This window comes from Leucoraja erinacea, chromosome 25, assembly GCF_028641065.1.
Source record: "Leucoraja erinacea ecotype New England chromosome 25, Leri_hhj_1, whole genome shotgun sequence".
Taxonomy (NCBI): domain Eukaryota; kingdom Metazoa; phylum Chordata; class Chondrichthyes; order Rajiformes; family Rajidae; genus Leucoraja; species Leucoraja erinaceus.
Genome location: NC_073401.1, coordinates 30,687,998 through 30,706,731, shown reverse-complemented (window position 1 = coordinate 30,706,731; position 18,734 = coordinate 30,687,998). Strand labels below are relative to the sequence as shown.

General features: G+C 43.8%; 2 protein-coding genes across 8 annotated transcripts in view; one reads left to right on the top strand and one right to left on the bottom strand.

Annotated features, from left to right (window-relative positions):
* The window catches only part of tango2 (transport and golgi organization 2 homolog (Drosophila)), an 84,876-nt gene extending 72,072 nt beyond the window's left edge, over positions 1 to 12,804 (bottom strand). Inside the window, exon 1 of one of the 2 annotated variants that reach the window (XM_055655448.1) lies at positions 12,676 to 12,804. The gene's annotated coding sequence lies outside the window, so the exon portion shown is untranslated. Of the gene's footprint in view, positions 1 to 3,648; positions 3,683 to 12,675 lie in introns of those variants that run through there. The other variant, XM_055655451.1, reaches the window with a different exon arrangement.
* A 407-nt stretch (positions 12,805 to 13,211) lies between these two features.
* Positions 13,212 to 18,734, top strand: part of arvcfb (ARVCF delta catenin family member b) — a 213,969-nt gene continuing 208,446 nt past the window's right edge. For 2 of the 6 annotated variants that reach the window (XM_055655440.1, XM_055655437.1), the window contains exon 1: positions 13,213 to 13,378. The gene's annotated coding sequence lies outside the window, so the exon portion shown is untranslated. Of the gene's footprint in view, positions 13,779 to 18,734 lie in introns of all 6 variants that reach the window. The other 4 variants (XM_055655439.1, XM_055655438.1, XM_055655442.1 and 1 more) reach the window with 3 other exon arrangements.

Genomic DNA, 18,734 nt, shown 5'->3' with positions numbered 1-18,734 from the left:
ACTTGTTGGAATGGAAAAATTACAGACCCAGGTCACAAAAGGAATCTTTCTGCCAGAGGCAACCTATAATAAAAAATAAAAATAAAACCTATAATCTAAAATACAAGGGCAAAGACAGTTTTGTTTCACAAGTACAGCAGAAGCAGAAATTGTGTCGACTACAAGATCATCATCTGTATCACACAAAGTAATTCAAGGCATTGTAAAAAAAAGAGAATTGGAACATTTTTTGAACAGCCTATGATGGGCCTTTAGATTTAGATGAAAGGATTCTCAATTTAGACAGAGTGCATATAAAACTGTCAGAGTGGTGTTATTTTCCTGGGAATCTGTCAAAATCATAGTGCCGGCTTGCAAGATAGCGCGTCTAAAACATCCAAGGACATGGATTAGTGGGCTTCAGCTACAGGGAAGGGATGGATAGACTTGGATTGTTTTCTCTGGAATGTTGGAGATTGAGGGGAGACTTGATAGAAGTATATAAATTTAGTTTAGTTTAGTTTAGTTTATTGCGCAGAAACAGGCCCTTTGGCCCACCGAGTCCATGCCGACCAGCGATTCCCTTACACCAGCACACACTACACACTTACGACAATTTACAAATTTTACCAAAGCTAATTCACCAACAAACCTGCACCAAACTCTGGCTCTGTAAGGCAGCAACTCTATCGCTGTGCCACCGTGCCACCCCTAATTATGAGAGGCATGGATAGGATAGACAGGCAGAACCTTTTACCCCACAGAGTTGAAATGTCCAACACTAGAGGGCAAAGCTCGAAGGCGAGAGGAGGGGGATGTTAAATGGAGATGTGCGGGGCAAGTTTTTTTTTATGCAGAGAGTAGTGGGGGCCTGGAATACAATGCCAGGAGTGGTGGTGGATGCAGATACGATAATGGTGTTTAAAAGGCTTTTAGATAGGCAGGTGGTAGTGCAGGGAAAAGAGGAATGTGTACTTGGCATCATGTTCAGCACAGATATTGTGGGCTGAAGGGCTCGTTCCTATGCTGTTCTGATCTAAGTTCTATGATCTTGCCAGTTACATTGGGAAAACACCTGCTCAATGCCCTCAAGTAACAAACTGCCAGCACAGCCACGTTATTTCTGAACACATCTTCTACCCGGCTTCCTCTAAACCACTGACCAAGAAGCCAGCTGCAACACTCAAAGGCAGAGAGATAGAAAATCAGGAATGTGGGACGGCTTCTGGAAATTACGGCCAACAAGCCTTGCAAGCCCGCACGCAGTATACTGCACTGTCAAAGATGCAGACATTCAGATGAGGTTAAAGTTCAAGGAACAGACTAATCCATCTTCTCGAACGAGACATATTACAGTCTTCACATAACACAGAGATAAACAACTTATTATTAAATAGGCATTCCCCCCATTTTATCCAAACTCTTTTCTTGATAATTTCAAAACGATAACACACTTATTAGAATGTATTTTGAATAAATTTTTGCATTTGGTAGAACCCAAAATAGTATTATATTTGGTAGGAGAAGTACCAATTTAAATAAACAAAAGGAACTGCAGAATAATTGGAAAGAAATGATACTTAAATTTGGAAAAATGACACAAAAAAGGGCACAAAGAGCTGGAGGAACTCAGTGGGTCAGGCAGCATCTCTGGAGAACATGGACAGGTGACGTTTCGGGTCGGGATCCTTCTTCACCTGAAGAAGGGCTCTAACCTGGAAACATCAACTATCCATTCAGCCTGATCTGCCGAGTTATTTCAGCAGTTTGTATCCTTCTAGCTAGTAGTTACTTAATTGTCACATGTATCTAGATACAGTGAAATAATGTGTTTTGCATACAATCCAGCAAAATAATACCATACAAGCAGAATCCTACATAAGTTATAGGGTGCACCAATTGAGATTACTTCTGAGGCAGTACACAAGGAGTTGCCATGTTTCCCCCGGAGAAACTCAGCGGGTGCAGCAGCATCTATGGAGCGTAAGTAGAAACAAGAACTGCGACGTTTCGGCACGAAACGTTGCCTATGGGTTCCATCTCGAACTGGACAGGTAGATCGGGTCGGGATGCTGCTTCACCGCTGAGGGCTCTTTCTCCAGCATTTTTGTGTACCTTGATCTTCCAGTTATCTGCAGTTCATAGAAACTATAGTAATTACTTAATTGTCACAGGAGTAGTGCCATACTGTGGCATACCTTCGATAATACCATACAAGCAGAATCCTACATAAGTTATAGGGTGCACCAATTGAATTACTTCTGAGGCAGTACACAAGGAGTTGCCATGTTTCCAACTAAAAAGTTCCTTCTTGAACGCCATGTTTCCCCCGTCAGCTTGTAGCTTTTATATCTTATTATCCTGTTTTGTCATTTATCATTCCTGCCTATCAACCCTTCCCGTCCCCTCGTCCTTCTCACTGTGTCATTAGACTTATTCCATTCTCTAACTATTCCCCCTTCTGATGAAAGGCCATCAGACTCACAGCACTAACTCCATTCTTGTCTCCTCAGATGCCGCTTTGCTGCAGCATTCTCCGATTTTTTTCCAGATTTTCCGCGCCCTCGGCATTTTGCTTGCAAATTAAACCAAAGATAGGTCTTGCCCAGATTCTGAGCCAAATACAAAAATATCACAGGTACAATTTCAAAGCTGTGCATGGAGTTATCCCCGATGACGAGATTAATATTTGTCATCACAAAATCTGGTCATGATTATATGCGGAAGATAGACACAAAATGCTGGAGGAACTCAGCGGAACAGGCACATCTGGATAGAAGGAATGGCTGATGTTTTGGTTCGAGCTCAACCTGAAACGTCACCCATTCCTTCTATCCAGAGATGCTGACTGTCCCACTGAGTTTCTCCAGCATTTTGTGTCTATCTTCGGTGTAAACCAGCATCCGCAGATCCTTCCGACACATGATTATATATCATTGGTTGAAATTGACATGCTTAAATTGGTTTCTTATTACTTAATCCATATTGCTTCGCTGAATTTAAAATTCCTCTGCCACCACTGGGATTTGAACGTGCACCTTATCGTGAGCACTGCCTTCTTGACTACTCAAAAACATAATTTTTTCACCTCCGCAACATTACCAAAATCAGACCCTTTCTCACACCCCCCGCTGCAGAAAGACTCATCCATGCCTTCATCTCCTCCCGACTGGACTACTGTAACTCTTTTCTCTTTGGCATTAATTCCAGCAACATTAACCGACTTCAACTGGTCCAGAATGCAGCCGCCCGACTCATTACCCACACCAAATCCTGGCACCACATCACCCCAGTCCTCAAAGAACTTCACTGGCTTCTCATTTCCCACCGGATCATCTACAAAATCCTGGTCCTCACCTACAAAGCCCTCAACCACTTGGCCCCCCCATATCTCACTGACCCCTACCAACCCTCACGGTCCCTCAAATCCATTTCAGCCGGTCTCCTCTCCATTCTGAAATCCAACCTCTGCACTTTTGGAGACAGAGCCTTCTCCAGGGCAGCTCCCAGGCTCTGGAACTCCCTCCCACAATTGATCCGAACTTCTGAGTCCCTCACCATCTGCCAGTCCCGCCTCAAGACCCATCTCTTCACCTCTGCATACCCTTAGTCCCATGTCCCCCTCCCCTTTGCATCTTACTGCTCTATTTTGTTTTGTTCTTGACTCACCATGTAAAGCGACTTTGAGTCCTTGAAAAACGCTCTACAAATAAAATGTATTATTATTATTATTACTCATCTCTTTCATTTCGACTCAAGAAACTGCAGATTTAGTTTACAAAAATAGACAATTTCAGGCAACTGAATCATCCAACCACAACCAGAGAGCAGTGCTGAACTACTATCTGCCTATGGTGACTATGGTGACCTCGGACTATCTTTAATCGGATTTTGCTGGCTTTACCTTGCACTAAAAACGTTGTACCCTTGTCAAAGGTATCAAAGGTATTTTATTGGTCACATTCACATATACCTAGGTGTAGTGAAGTGAAATGCTTCTTGCCATTTTGCAGCACATAAAGAAGGAATACAGACATAACATTAATAAGAGTTTTAAACATAAAGAACATCCCCCCACAATGGTTCCCATTATGAGGGAAGGCACAAAGTCCAGTCCCCAACCCCAGTTCACCCATAGTCGGGCCTATTTGAGGCCTCCACAGTTGCCTCCACGGAGGCCCGATGTTCCAAGGCCCGTTGTCATGTATCTATACACTGTAAATGGCTCAATTGTCATCACGTATTGTCTTTTTCCTGACTGGATAGCACACAACAAAAAGCTTTTCACTGTACCTCGGCACACATGAAAAAAACTAAATTGAACACAAAGAATCTTCAGCGGTTCAGGCACCATCTCTGGACAATACGGAGAGGTGACATTTTAGGTCCGGAACATTCTACAGACTGCTTTGGTTAATCATTTAAATGCTTGTTCCCTTCTCTGCTGCAGAATTATCCAGCAATAAAATAGTCTGCAAGTTTTGGATTCATTACATCTGTGTGAGCAGAGTATGTTCATGTGGCACACCATGCATCAGCAAAACCACAGAGCTTTGGAAGAAACTGCAGTGACACTGTGGCATAACTAACAGTTGCAGCGGGTGTGGCTGAGAGATACACACTATTTCATACATAATCCTCGTCTTCTCCAGCACGTTTTGTGTTTGATTGATTGAAACTTACAGCATGAAAACAGGCCCTTCGACCCATTGAGTCAATGCCGACCATCGATCACCCATTCACACGGGTTCTATGTTATCCCCCTTTCTCATCCACTCCCGACACACTACGGGACAAATTACAGAGGCCATCCAATCTACAAATCCGCATGTCTTTGGAACATGGGAGGAAACTGGAGCACCCGTCGGAAAAGCACGCGGTTACAAGAAGAACTTGCAAACTGTCACATCCACTCCCTCCGTACTCGGGTTCAATAAGCGCCCCACTGCTCACTCTGGTTACCTCGTGGATCGACCACAATTGCTATCATTGATGCGGGAAAGAATTGCAAAGTATATTGCAGAGGATGTCGGAAATGCATGACAAATTGTTCATAAAACAAGTGAAGAGAATGGAAAGGCTTGGAGGAAGATTTTAAACGGAAGAAAAGGGAATGGAAGGGTAGTGCATTCAGAATGTGGACAAAAGTGCTGGAGAAACTCAGCGGGTGCAGCAGCATCTGTGGAGTGAAGGAAATAGGCAACGTTTCGGGCCGAAACCCTGAAGGGTTTCGGCCCGAAACGTTGCCTATTTCCTTCGCTCCACAGATGCTGCTGCACCTGCTGAGTTTCTCCAGCGTTTCGGCCCGAAATGTTGCCTATTTCCTTCGCTCCATAGATGCTGCTGCACCCGCTGAGTTTCTACAGCACTTTTGTCTACCTTCGATTTTCCAGCATCTGCAGTTCCTTCTTAAACAAAAGTGCATTCAGAATGCTGGGTTGAAATGGCTGGCTGCACCCTCACATAGAACTGCACAAAAAAAACCGCTGAAGCATTTTGCCTACTCCCTGAACTTCAAAGCTATTTGTTATCTGTGAAGTACATTGGGGCTGTGTGAGAGAGAAGCAATAAATCATCGTAATAAATATGTTTTTGCTTTCTTAGTCTCCAATGTTTGTACAATAGTAACAAAGGCTTTTACGTCTCAAGACATAATACTTTACCATCAGTATGATCACTAGGATTTCAGCAAAGCAGAATGGTGACCAAAATCTTTCATTTGAAGTCCGAAACAAAATAGGGGGTACAATTATCATCTTTGCCTTCCCCAGTGAGGTTCGTGTTTTGAGTGATTGAGAAAGACTGCATGAAAACATGGTCAGAAGCCCACGCCGACCATTACCCTTGCAAAATTCTTAAGGGGTTGGACAGGCTAGATGCAGGAAGATTATTCCCGATGTTGGAGAAGTCCAGAACTAGGGGTCACAGTTTAAGGCTAAGAGGTAAGTCTTTTAGGACCGAGATGAGAAAATCATTTTTTACACAGAGAGTGGTGAATCTGTGGAATTCTCTGCCACAGAAGGTAGTTGAGGCCAGTTCATTGGCTATATTAAAGAGGGAGTTAGATGTGGCCCTTGTGACTAAAGGGATCAGGGGGTATGGAGAGAAGCCAGGGATGGGATACTGAGTTGGATGATCAGCCATGATTATATCGAATGGCGGTGCAGGCTTGAAGGGCCGAATGGCCTACTCCTGCACCTATTTTCTATGTTTCTATGTGGAAGAACCATTTTACCGCCTGATAATAGAGGGGATGAAGCTGTACCCGAGTCTGCTGGTGCGCGATTTCAAGCTTCTGTATCTATTGCCTGACGGGAGCGGGGAGGAGGAAAGACCAGGGTAAGAAAGACTTTGATTATGCTGGTTGCTTCCCAGAGGCAGCGTGTAGTGTAGATGGAATCAATAGTTTGGGAGAATAAGGCACAAACCACTGACTACATCTATACTTTACGCTGCCTTGATAAGCAGCCAACATCAGAGACCGAGACCAGGAATCCCAACTCTCATAAACACGGAGAGTATTGCTCATTCCCAACCACAGCCGCAAGAGTCTCTTCTCCCCCACCCCACAATTCAAACTTTTGCACCCCAACACTGTCGACATGTTTTCCTCTTGCAGGGACTTCCTGATCCAAATGCAGCCTCACCCTTCCCTGCACTAAGTGCTGGTCCCTGATGGCACAAATTTAAATTACTTAAGCACTTTAACACTATTAATTATTTAAATTATGTTTTTTTAAACTCAAAATGCATTAGTAATTTGGAGCCATTCCACTCATAACTGAAATCAGCTATTAGTGGTGCATGTTTAGTAAATATTCCCTCCAGTTTTCCTTTCAGAAAAGGCCTCGAGCATTTAATTCTTTTCACTGTTGAACTGAAAATAGATTTTAAGATTAGGATTTCAATTACAAAAAGTTTTAAATCTTCCATGGCAATGAAGCTGCTTGTCACCTTTCACATTTAAATTGGTTTTGGTATATTAGTGTCATATGGCCTGTTTCCATGTCGCAACTAAACTAAACATAAACAAATTCATCCCCCTCTTTTTGCACACTACCCCTATTCTCATTCCCAATAGACAATAGGTGCAGGGGTAGGCCATTCAGCCCTTCGAGCCAGCACCACCATTCAATGTGATCATGGCTGATCAACCCCACTCAGTATCCCGTTCCTGCCTTCTCCCCATATCCCCTGACTCCGTTATCTTTAAGAGCCCTATCTAGCTCTCTCTTGAAAGTATCCACCGCCCTCTGAGGCAGAGAGTTCCACAGACTCACAACTCTCTGTGAGAAAAAGTGTTTCCTCGTCTCCATTCTAAATGGTTTACTCCTTATTCTTAAACTGTGGCCCCTGGTTCTGGACTCCCCCAACATCGGGAACATGTTCCCTGCCTCTAGCGTGTCCAAACCCTTAACAGTCTTATATGTTTCAATAAGATCCCCTCTCATCCTTCTAAACTCCAGAGTGTACAAGCCCAGCTGCTCCATTCTCTCAGTATATGACAGTCCCGCCATCCCGGTAATTAACCTTGTAAACCTACGCTGCACTCCCTCAATAGCAAGAATGTCCTTCCTCAAATTAGGGGACCAAAACTGCACACAATACTCCAGGTGTGGTCTCACTAGGGCTCTGTACAACTGCAGAAGGACCTCTCTGCTCCTATACTCGACTCCTCTTGTTATAATGGCCTACATGCCATTCGCTTTCTTCACTGCCTGCTGTACCTGCATGCTTACTTTCATAGACTGATGAACAAGGACCCCAGATCCCGTTGTACTTCCCCTTTTCCCAATTTGATGCAATTTAGATAGTAATCTGCCTTCCTGTTTTTGATACCAAAGTAGATAACCTCACATTTATCCACATTAAACTTCATCTGCCATGTATCTGCCCACTCGCCGAACCTGTCCAAGTCACCCTGCATTCTAATAGCTTACTTTCATGCTCCCCTCCACTCACCTCACTCAGCCTGGCTCCAATTATATTTCCTACCAACAACCTTTTTGACTCAAGTACTTTACCCAACTGAAATAGCAACCAGAAAATCAAAGTTTAAACTAGTACGTAGGATTGGAGCACACCATGCACTTCCTGGAAGTGGAACTTTGACTTAAACTTCCCGTGATGGTATTGCGAAGGGATTTTATGGTGGGCCTTAATGCCTTGACAAATGAATATCTTCACAGGGTCAACCATGCTGCATGGGGCTTGAGGATAATATGAACTAAGTTACTAGAAGAGGTAAATCCATTTCCTTGAAGGATATTAGCAAACTAGATGAGTTTCTACAATAATCCAGCAGCTTTCAAAAATATTTTACTTCTGTTGACAGCCCGAAACACATGATTTATTTAATCCAATTTTACTACTTACTGTGGTTGGATACATTTTAAATCTTTGTTTCAAGAAACAAAATAACTTGCATTGATAGAGACTTCAAAGATGCAAAGATAAAGCCAAATCACTTTACAGGCAATGTAATATTCTTGACGTGCAGTCTCATAGGAGACCTCTGCAGGTAAACTGCACGCTATGATTCTTAGGCAGTCACCCGACAGAGGATAACATTATTCTTTGTACATTCACAGCACCAGAAACTCAGGTTCAATCTAGACCTTGGGTGCAGGCACAAAATACTGGAGTAACTCAGCGAGTGAGACAGCATCTCTGGAGAGAAGGAGTGGGAGACGTTTCGGGTCGAGCCCCATCCTTCAGACCTTGACCTTGGGTGCTGTTTCTATGGAGTTTGCATGTTCTCGCTCTGACCGCTTGGGTTTCCTCTGGGTGTTCCAGTTTCCTCCGGCATCCAAAACACTTGCGTGTTTGTAGGTTAATTGACGTGGACTCGGTGGGCTGGAGAGCCTGTTCCATGCTGCATTTTTTCCAATCTGTGGTAACAAATGAGGCCAGTGTAGAAGGTGCAGCCTCTGTGAAAGATGCAGCATGTGATGGTACCAGAAGGGGCAGATGTGTGGGTAAATGGTGAGTTGGTCTGCACCTTTGTCCCTCCTGCTGGGCATTTGGCTGCTCCAGATGTATGGATTCAAGGTCCTCAACATCACCCTGAAAGTTCCTTTTCAATGAAGTGGTTGTGGGCCTGAGATTTCCAGGAATCAGTGAGCATGTCGCAATCCTTGAAGGAAACTTTGAGCATTACCTAGAATTTTTTTCCTCTGTTTGTCCAGTGATGGTACTTGGAACAGCAAGTCTATTTTGGGAGTTAAGAGTCAGGCATGCGGATTACATGGTGGAACGGAGAATCATTGGGGCCTCAATATTGTGGACACTGGCATTATTTCTTGTATCCTTCCAATGTAGTTGGAGAATTCTGCAGATTCAGTGCAAGGTCTCACAAAAAATACCCAATTAAATAAGTAATTGGATATTTGGCGAGAATGCCGAAAAACTTTATACTGCTGTCTGGTAACTTGCTCTTCACTCTACCTTTTATACTTGTGATTGGCTTGATTGTATCCGTCTGTTGTATTATTTGATTGGATAGCATGCAAACAATAGCACTGTACCGTAGTACACGAGACAATCATAAACTTAAACCTAAGTAGCTTAAGCATTTTGAATTCATGACTACTCAGGAGGTTCAAGGCCGTGCCACACCACCCACTTACAAGAAGCAATCAGGGCTCAGCAATAAATACTGTGTTTGCTAGGGATACATATTTAAAGTGACCATTTCATCTTAGATCACCTTCAAACAGCAATACAACATATCAACAGAACACAAGGGCATCAATTCGGTGAAAGACGCTCTTTGGTCTGCCCGAGATTTGCTGACCTCCCAGTGGAGTGATATGTCTGTCGGGAAATGTTGCCAACCGGCCCGCTGCAGACTGCAGGAGTACGTGCTGAGGGACGAACTGAAGCTCGGTGCAGCCAATGCCAAGGCTCGGTGGGGGACGACCACAGTCTAGGGTCCTTCCACTGCTGGACATGGGGGGCAGGGTGTGATGGATACGCCCCCCAAAATAAGGGAAGGGATTCCATGCCAGTGATTCCATGCCATGCCACCCATTCACATGAGTGGCAAGGGTGGGGGATAAATTGGTGAAATTTGAGCAGTGTGAATAAACAGTATTGAATATTTGTTTCGTCTCGGAAAATGTCGGATGAATTTTTTGCACGGTTCATGTATTGTATATATTTATCACCTGAATAAAGTCTATTTTGAAAGTTAAAAATTTTAAAAATATATCAACAGAACACACAATGACCACTGGCATTTGCTACTGCATTTGGGGAGGGGTTAAGCAGGCTTTGGAGGTGGATGGGTGCCAGAAGGCAGTGAGTAGGAAGGGAAACACAGCTGGAAGTTACAAATAGCTCACAAAGAGTAAAGAGATAGCAGAAACAAATTCAGAGTCAAAAAAGAGAAACAAAGACCAAATTTAACTGTATAATATCTGGAGGAGAACCAAATTTGTTGGGTTTAGAGATTTAAAATGGAAACGGGCCCTTCAGCCCACCGAGTCCACGCCGATCATCGATCGCCCTATGTTATCCCACTACCTCATCCGCTCCCGACAAATGAGGGGCAATTTTTCCAGATTGCGCTGACAATTTGCCTATAAAAAATACACCAATCAACTCCTTGTCATTTCACATTAAACTTATATTAATTTACATGAGGCTTGTTGGGAGAGGTTGGACAGACTGGGATTTTTTTCCCCCCATTGGAGCATTGGAGGCTGATGGATGACCTTGCAAGGGTGCACAAGATCATGAGGGACATGCATAAAATGAATGCATTAAACTAGATGGTTTCATGTATGTTATGGATGTCGCATGTATGCTAAGGATGATGGGATAGATTTGCCTCCATGGTACTTGCCAGATCAAAACCACAAAAAGGGATATGAAATATTAAAAGGGTTTTTCTAAAACTTTATGTAGTGACCACGATCTATTTTGTTGATACTTTACCCCATATATGGATAGATGTTGAAAACTTGTCCATTTATCTAATCAGCTTGAAGAAACATTTAAGTGGATTAACCAAAACAAAACCTCCTCCAGACAGTTTTACTTTTTAACCTAATGACAAGCTGGAAATATAAAACACTAAAAAAAACAAAGATTTCAAATTTCAAATAACAACTGCAGATGCTGGTTTAAACTGAAGGTAGACACAAAATACTGGAGTAACTCAGCGGGTCAGGCAGCATCTCTGGAGAGAGAGGAGACGTTTCGGGTCGAGACCCTTCTTCAGACATGCAACATACTTTGGATCAGATTTATCAAGGACTCATAAGAAGTGAACCTACGATAGGATAGAACTTTATTTATCCCAGGAGGGAAATTGGTCTGCCAACAGTCATAAAACACAACAAGATACATGAAACATGAAATTAAACTGACGAGTGGAAAGTTCAGGATTGGGGATGTGCAAAGATTGGGGAGGGAGAAAGGGAAGGGGAGCCAACCTCATGTTATATATAAAACGGGGAATATTAGATAGAAGGCAATGTGGGACCATTAAAGCCAGGAGATAGAAAATAGACAATAGGTGCAGGGGTAGGCCATTCAGCCCTTCGAGCCAGCACCACCATTCACTGTGGTCATGACTGATCAGCCGCAATCAGTACCCCGTTCCTGCTTTCTCCCTATACCTCTTGAATCCGCTATCGTTAAGAGCTCATGAATCTATAGAATATTGGAAAATGATCACCAATGCCTCCACGATTTCTAGAGCCACTTCCTTCAGTACCCTGGAATGCAGACCATCGGGCCTTGGGGATTTATCAGTCTACCCAACACCATTTCCTGCCTAACGCGAATTTCCTTCAGTTCCTGTCACCTTAGGTCCTCTGGCCACGAGTGCATCTGAGAGATTGTTTGTGTCTTCCTCAGTGAAGACAGATCCAAAGCACCCTATATCCAGGCTACTGTGTGGGGGGCTGCAGATAACATAGAAACATAGAAATTAGGTGCAGGAGTAGGCCATTCGGTCCTTCGAGCCTGCACCGCCATTCAACATGATCATGGCTGATCATCCAACTCAGTATCCTGTACCTGCCTTCTCGCCATACCCCCTGATCTCCTTAGCCACAAGGGCCACATCTAACTCTGTCTTAAATATAGCCAATGAACTGGCCTCAACTACCCTCTGTGGCAGAGAGTTCCAGAGATTCACCACTCTCTGTGTGAAAAAAGTTCTTCTCATCTCGGTTTTAAAGGATTTCCCCTTTATCCTTAAGCTGTGACCCCCATTGGGGTCTTTTTACCCTTACAATTTCTCTGTTCTATCCATACTGACTCTACATCTCTTGATTCTATGTCACCCCTCGCGAGGGACTGACTTTCATTCCTTACCAACAAAGCTACCCCATTCCTTCTGCCCACCTGTCTGTCTTTTCCATAGGACGTATACCCCTGAATATTCCGTTTCTTGGTCCTCCAAAATATTCCAAATGGAATTTAAAGTGGTCCCAGCCCTGGTCCTTTTGCAGCCATGTCTCTGCCATTCCCACAACATCATACTTGCCAATTCTAACGGAGCCTGAAGCTCAACCACTTTATTTCGTATATACCGATTTCACTTGAAGCCAAAACACAAGGTGTCAGCCTCGGTTTTAATGTGTTTTAACCAGCAGAGACTCGGTGACGCGAAGGGCCTGTTCCCGCGCTGTATCTATGAAGTAAACTAAATAGGACAAGACAAATTAAAAAGTTCCTTACTGTCGTGGTGAACAGTGTACACACTTAGTTGTTCAGTTTCATCACAAACCCACTCGGCATCCTGCCAACGCCGCGGCCGCCCAGCAACGCGCCGTCCTATTGGCGCACAGCACGCCAATCACAGCACAGGGTCCGCCCCACCCCTGCTCCTGATTGGAGAAGATGTGGCCCGCCCTGCTCCCATTGGTCGGCACCGACGTCACACGCGGCCAACCCAGCCCCGCGATTGGTCCATCCTCCTCGAATCCCGCCCGCCGTCCGCGCGAGGCCATTGGCGGGCCAGCTCGGCCGGTTCCGATTGGACAGTCCCCACGCCGGTCTAAGAAGTCGGCCGCCGATTGGCGAATCGCGATGCCCATCTGCGGGTGCCGAGAGCCCCGATTGGTTAGGTGTGATGTCAAGCGCCGGACGGCGGTTTCCCATTGGTGGTTGTTTGGCGGTGGAGGGCGGGACTTGGGGGCGGGCCGAAGGCGGGACGAGGGCAGTCGCTCGACGGCGTCCGGAGATCGGTGAGGAGATCGGGCCGATCCCCGCCACGGGATGAGCCGAGCGCCAGCGGCCGTTATTACCTGCTAGACATCCATCTACTGGCCGGCGGCTGCTTTTCGCCACTGCGAGGGATTAGTTATCTCCGACCTCTCCATTTAATACAGTTGGGGGCGTGAGCTCGCCGGCTCTGCGCTCCGTCCTCCCCCCTTCACAGGTACGTTACTCGGCGGAGAAAGCGCCTCGGGGGAAACTCTGCGGCAGGTTTCTTCTCAGAAAGGCAGGAAAGCGCCAAGACCCGCTTCAGATTCAGACCCAGACCATCCCCGTGCAAGCGCTCCCTTCTCCGTTGTGCTACGGATTTGAAGAGCTGAGTTTTATTTTGGTTCAGTTCTTCCCCCCCCCCCCTCCCTCCCCCTTTGCACTCTTCGCTTCCATCCCGCCGTTATAAGTGAGGCTGGAAGCAACGACAAAAGGAGGGGAGGCCCGAGCCCAAGGAGAGGTCCGGCACAAGTTAACAAAGGTGTTGTAATTGATCTGTCTGGGACGTCGAGAGGCGGCGCCTGACGGTGGAAGAGAGAGGACGAGTGCAGGAAAACTGGGTCAACGCTATCCAGGTATGTCTCGCAACCAAAATAAAAACTCGCCACTTATTTTCCAAGAGAGAATTTGCTGAAGTGAGCATCTCCTGTTTCCGCACAGTTCGAATTTAATGCATCAGACTTTGTTGATGCATAAGACTGTTTGTGCATTGGAATGATTTCTCAACAACCTGTTAGCAGATTATTTTTTTTTATTTTTTTTTACGCCCCCTCCCCCAACAAAAGGATGCATAAACTGCAATCTATAACCAGGGGAGAGAGAGAGAGAAAAGGCGGCTGCAGATGCTGGAATTTTGAGCAAAACACAAAGTGCTGGATCAGGGAAACCTGAATGTTGCCTGTCCATTTCGATGCTGCCCAAAGCTCCTCTAGTATATTTGATGCCGCCGAGTTACTCCAGCACTTTGTATCGTGTTGAAATGTAGTAAACTGGACAATTGTGTGTGCATTTGGATTTTTTTCCTTGACTCGGTTGAACAACGCCGTGAAAATTTCAAACAAATGTTGAGATTACAGTGAAACAATGCCGGATCATAAAGAAAATTAAAAAAACAAAAAATCTGGTTATTTGTTCAGTGGTATCAAGTTGCGATTTCAAACGAGCCACAATGGTTCCAGAGAAACACTGTAACAAAAAAGCTCCAATGTAAAAGATAAACGAATGTAAAAGATAAACGAAACAGCCTCGATGGATTTAAAAAAAAATTCCCGACGCACATGCAAACCTGTTTTTCGGTTATCTCCCCCCCTCCCCATCCAGAGTTGTGGAAGGACTTTTTTTGTTTCGCCGATTAGAAAAAAAATAATAAAATCCGTACTGTAAGAATAGAATCGAATAGTGAAGAGCGTTCAGATTAAATCTTGTTTTTTCTCCAATAATGGAGTTTTGAAATTCCTTTCTGCTGTGCCGAGCTACATGGATAACAATTTTTTGTCGGAATGTTGACTTCTGGAGCCGTTTTTAGGCGAGGGTGAATTCAAAGCGCTGTTAGTGTTTGCGGCATTAAAGGATCACGGCTCCGCCCCTGTTACTTCTACCATTGTGAATTTTGTTGGTGGAACAATGACTTTAGTTGCTGATCGCGGCAGGTGAACGTGTTGTAAACTGCAGGCGCGAATTTGCTGTTTAGCGCACTTTGGTTATGTAGGAAGTTAAGTGTATCAAACCGTTAACATTTATACATTTCTGTAATGATCTGTAATGATAATTGAATGAAATTATCCGTTTTTTTTTTAATACTTGGACATGATCCAAAGTCATCTACCCAAATGACTCAAAGCTAATTTTTGAACAGTCCCCGTGAAGTGCATGAGGGTCGCTTTATAAAGTGAAATGTAAATATGCCCACGTAGATTCCAGATCGGTCATAAACAGATGTTTTAAAAGATAAATTTGAATGGTGATGACACATCTTCAGAATTATGCCACCGAACTCACCTGGAAACTTGGCTCTATCGTCCGCTTCAGTCTGAAAGGGGAAGACGTTCAGTTCTGTATTGGAATGCCAAAGGAATTGGTTTAAATGTTCAGCTCTTGGAGAAAAATTAGATTCCTTTTCAGGCCTTGGATCATTTGAGTAAGATTCAATAAAAATATGTATTTTTGAGAGGGTCTTGCTCAGTTATGGGGTCAAGTTTTGAAAACAGTTGCATACAATCAGTGCTCACTGCCACTTTACACTTTACGTCCAACACCTAATGTTCAGGTATTGAGGACATGTCTGTGTACTTTAAAGTATTTACGAGGGGTGTTACTGATGGAAATTCTGTACAATAATCTCTCAAGGAACAATGCAAAATAACTTGACCGTCTGGTTTAGCAGTGTTGGGTTAGATTATGATGATAACGGACAGAAACTCGCCTGATCTTAAATGCTGATATGAAGATTAATATCAGTGGATGCATTTGTGAGCCATGTCATTTTTTGTTTGTTTCATAAAATTGTACCTTTCCACTACTTCTTGAATGGACACGCAATCATTCCTTCTGAGCACTCTCTTGGAGCTCAGTGAACCTGTTCTCTGTTTGAATTTCACCGTTAGCACCAATGTTAGTAACAATGTTGTTACTTTGGGAATTTATTTGGTTTGTGCTCACCAGTCAGTAGAAAGACATACATGATTACAATCAAGTCACCTACAGTGCACAGATACATGATAAATGGAATAACGTGAATTATGTTTAGTGCAAGTTAAGTCCGATCAAAGATAGTCCAAGGGTTTATTGGTGTGACTTTGTGGATTATGCAAGTAGATTTTCATGTCATGGGCAAGTGGGGCACATTGTAGTACAATGACATAAGTTAGTGTGTGGCAATGGAGCAGATGTGAGAGGGAGGATATCAGCTATGTGGATTATTGGGCTTTCTTCCTGGGCTGGTGGTAGATGTACAAGAGGGGTGTGTAGCAACTGCTGATGTGTACGAAAGAACTACAGATGTTGGTTTAAATCGAAGGTAGACACAAAAAGCTGGAATACGTCAATGGGTCTGGCAACATCCATGAAGAAAAGTAACGTATTTGTTGAGTTCCAGGTTTTTGTGTCTTCAAGAGGATGTGTTGCACCTGTACTGGAAAGGAATCAATTTGCTTGCAGGGAGGTTTGTTTGTCCTGCTCAGTAGTGTAGAAACAAGCAGAGCAACAACATTTGGGATTGTTGGGGAAAGTAAAGTTAATTGCAAGTAAGCCTGATAGGAAGGACCAGTTGATGAGCATATGATGGCACCGTTGGCTTGAAATGCGCTTATTTCAATGGAAGGAGTATTATGGCCAATGCTGATGAACTTAGAAAATGAATGAAAGATCGATTAGATTTCGAATGTGTTGCGAGAGCAGGAAGGATCATCACCTGAAATGTTAATTGTCGCAGATGCAATAAACCTCGAGTGTTTCCAGCCTTTTCTGTTTATTGCTGTTGCAGTAATTCAAGGAATCTGATTTCCAACAATCTGGAGATGGACACATGCCATATATATTTACATTTTCTCATCACTTATCTGTTAAATCATGGATACCGGTAGATGCAACAGTTTTTATACCATGAAGCAATTCAGAATGGAATTTCTTACTAATGGTTTCCTTAATTAACTGCTTTGTGCACTGGCTGGGCTTCTCCCCACTTGAGGTAATTAAGTTGAAATGGCACCCAAGTGCCATTCACTTCTGGTTTAATTGATGTCTGACATATACTGTGATTATATCTTAAACTTTGATTAGCACCTCTCTGTGTATATTTTTTAATTTATTGCCGATGAATGGTTAGTATGTGAAGGATCCGAGTGACATACGGTTGATTTGCAATAATGAAGATGGACACAATGCTGGAGTGACTCAACGGGTCACACGGCATATTTGGAGAAAAGGAATGGGATGACGTTTTGGGTTGAGACCCTTCCACAGACTCGTAATAACGTTGCACTGAAACAAGTAATCATAATTTATTAAGATGGACACAAGGCTGGAGTAACTCAGTGGGTCTGGCAGCATCTCTGGAGATAAATAGGCGATGTTTCGGGTCGGAACCCATCTTCAGTGAGAATGACCTGCTGAGTTACCCCAGCATTTTGTGCCTATCTTCAGTATAAACCAGTATCTGCAGTTCCTCCCATCACACCTTCGTATTCGTTCTACATATTAAAAAGATGAAGTAGCGTGACAAACATAATTTGGTTGGGTTTAGGTTTGTTAATGTTACGTTTACCATGGTGCAGTGAAAAGGTTGATTTTACTTGCTTTCCTATCAAATCCGACATTATACGTAAATACGATCGAGCCAAACTTATACATTAGGTTGAGCAAAGGGAAAGATACAACAGGCAGAATACAGTTCTCTGCTTTGGAATGTAACATGGTACATTGTCTGCAAAAGATAGAAGTGAATTGGCCAGTACCCCAGCTTATATAAGTACAGCTTATATATGTTCAAAAGCCTGATAACAAAGGGGAAGAAGCTGTTCCTGAATCTGGTGGTGCGTGCTTTCGAGCTTCTGTACCTTCTGCCCGTCTGGAGTGGGGAGAGGTGGGAATGACCGGGATAGGAAAAGTGTGGAGTTCAGAGAGAAAGTAATGGCCGGAAGCTTGTGGCCCACCACTTGGCATTGAGGGTAAAATAAGACACTTAATCTACACAGAAAATTTGAATTGTATGTGGGGAAACCTGTTTTAGTTTGTGTACAGATGTTGTAACTGGAAAGCATCTTGTTAAATTTGGGATTAAATCTAAGCTTTCATTATTAATGGACTATAAATCATTCAGTTTGTCTCTTGTGGGTATCTTTTTACTCTTGCTTATTAATATGCTGGCCTTTTCATGTTTCTATTGAGAACCAATGTTATTGATTTAATGCCAGTGCATTATCAAGTCTTTCAGTATCTACAAATCCTCAAGCACTTGCATCCGAAAGAACAACGGGGCTTGTCGTTGACAAATGGTGAAACTGCCAAGTTGAACGTTAGCCTTTTGAATTGCTGGGTCAACAGGTAATTTTAAGGAACCATGTTCTACTCCATGCAGTACCCGACAGATTGGGCATTCTTAGGATGACTACCTTGCATCTCTGAAGACCTTGGTATTTTCACAGGTCTCTTCTTCCTCTTTATTCTCCTGCGGTTGGGGTAATCGAACTATCCGTCGGGGCGATCCTGCAGCTTGGAGCCCCCGAAGTCTGTCTCTAACCAGAAACCCCGAGTTCTAGGATGTTAAAGTCCGCAGGCTCCTGAGCTTGGAGCTCCGATGTCAATCCCTGGCTAAGGTATCACGAGCTCCGAGATGGTAAATCCGCAGGCTCCCACGGTTGGAGCAAAGGCCGTCAACTCCTCGATGTTAGGCCGCAGCGCGGACGGAGATACGATACGGGGGAAAAAATCACGTCTCCGTCAAATTAAGAAATGTTTTAAAAGTTTCTCTCTTCTTCCCCCCCCCCCCCCCCCCCCCCTATAAAACAAGCTAAAAAAACACTAAAACATACATT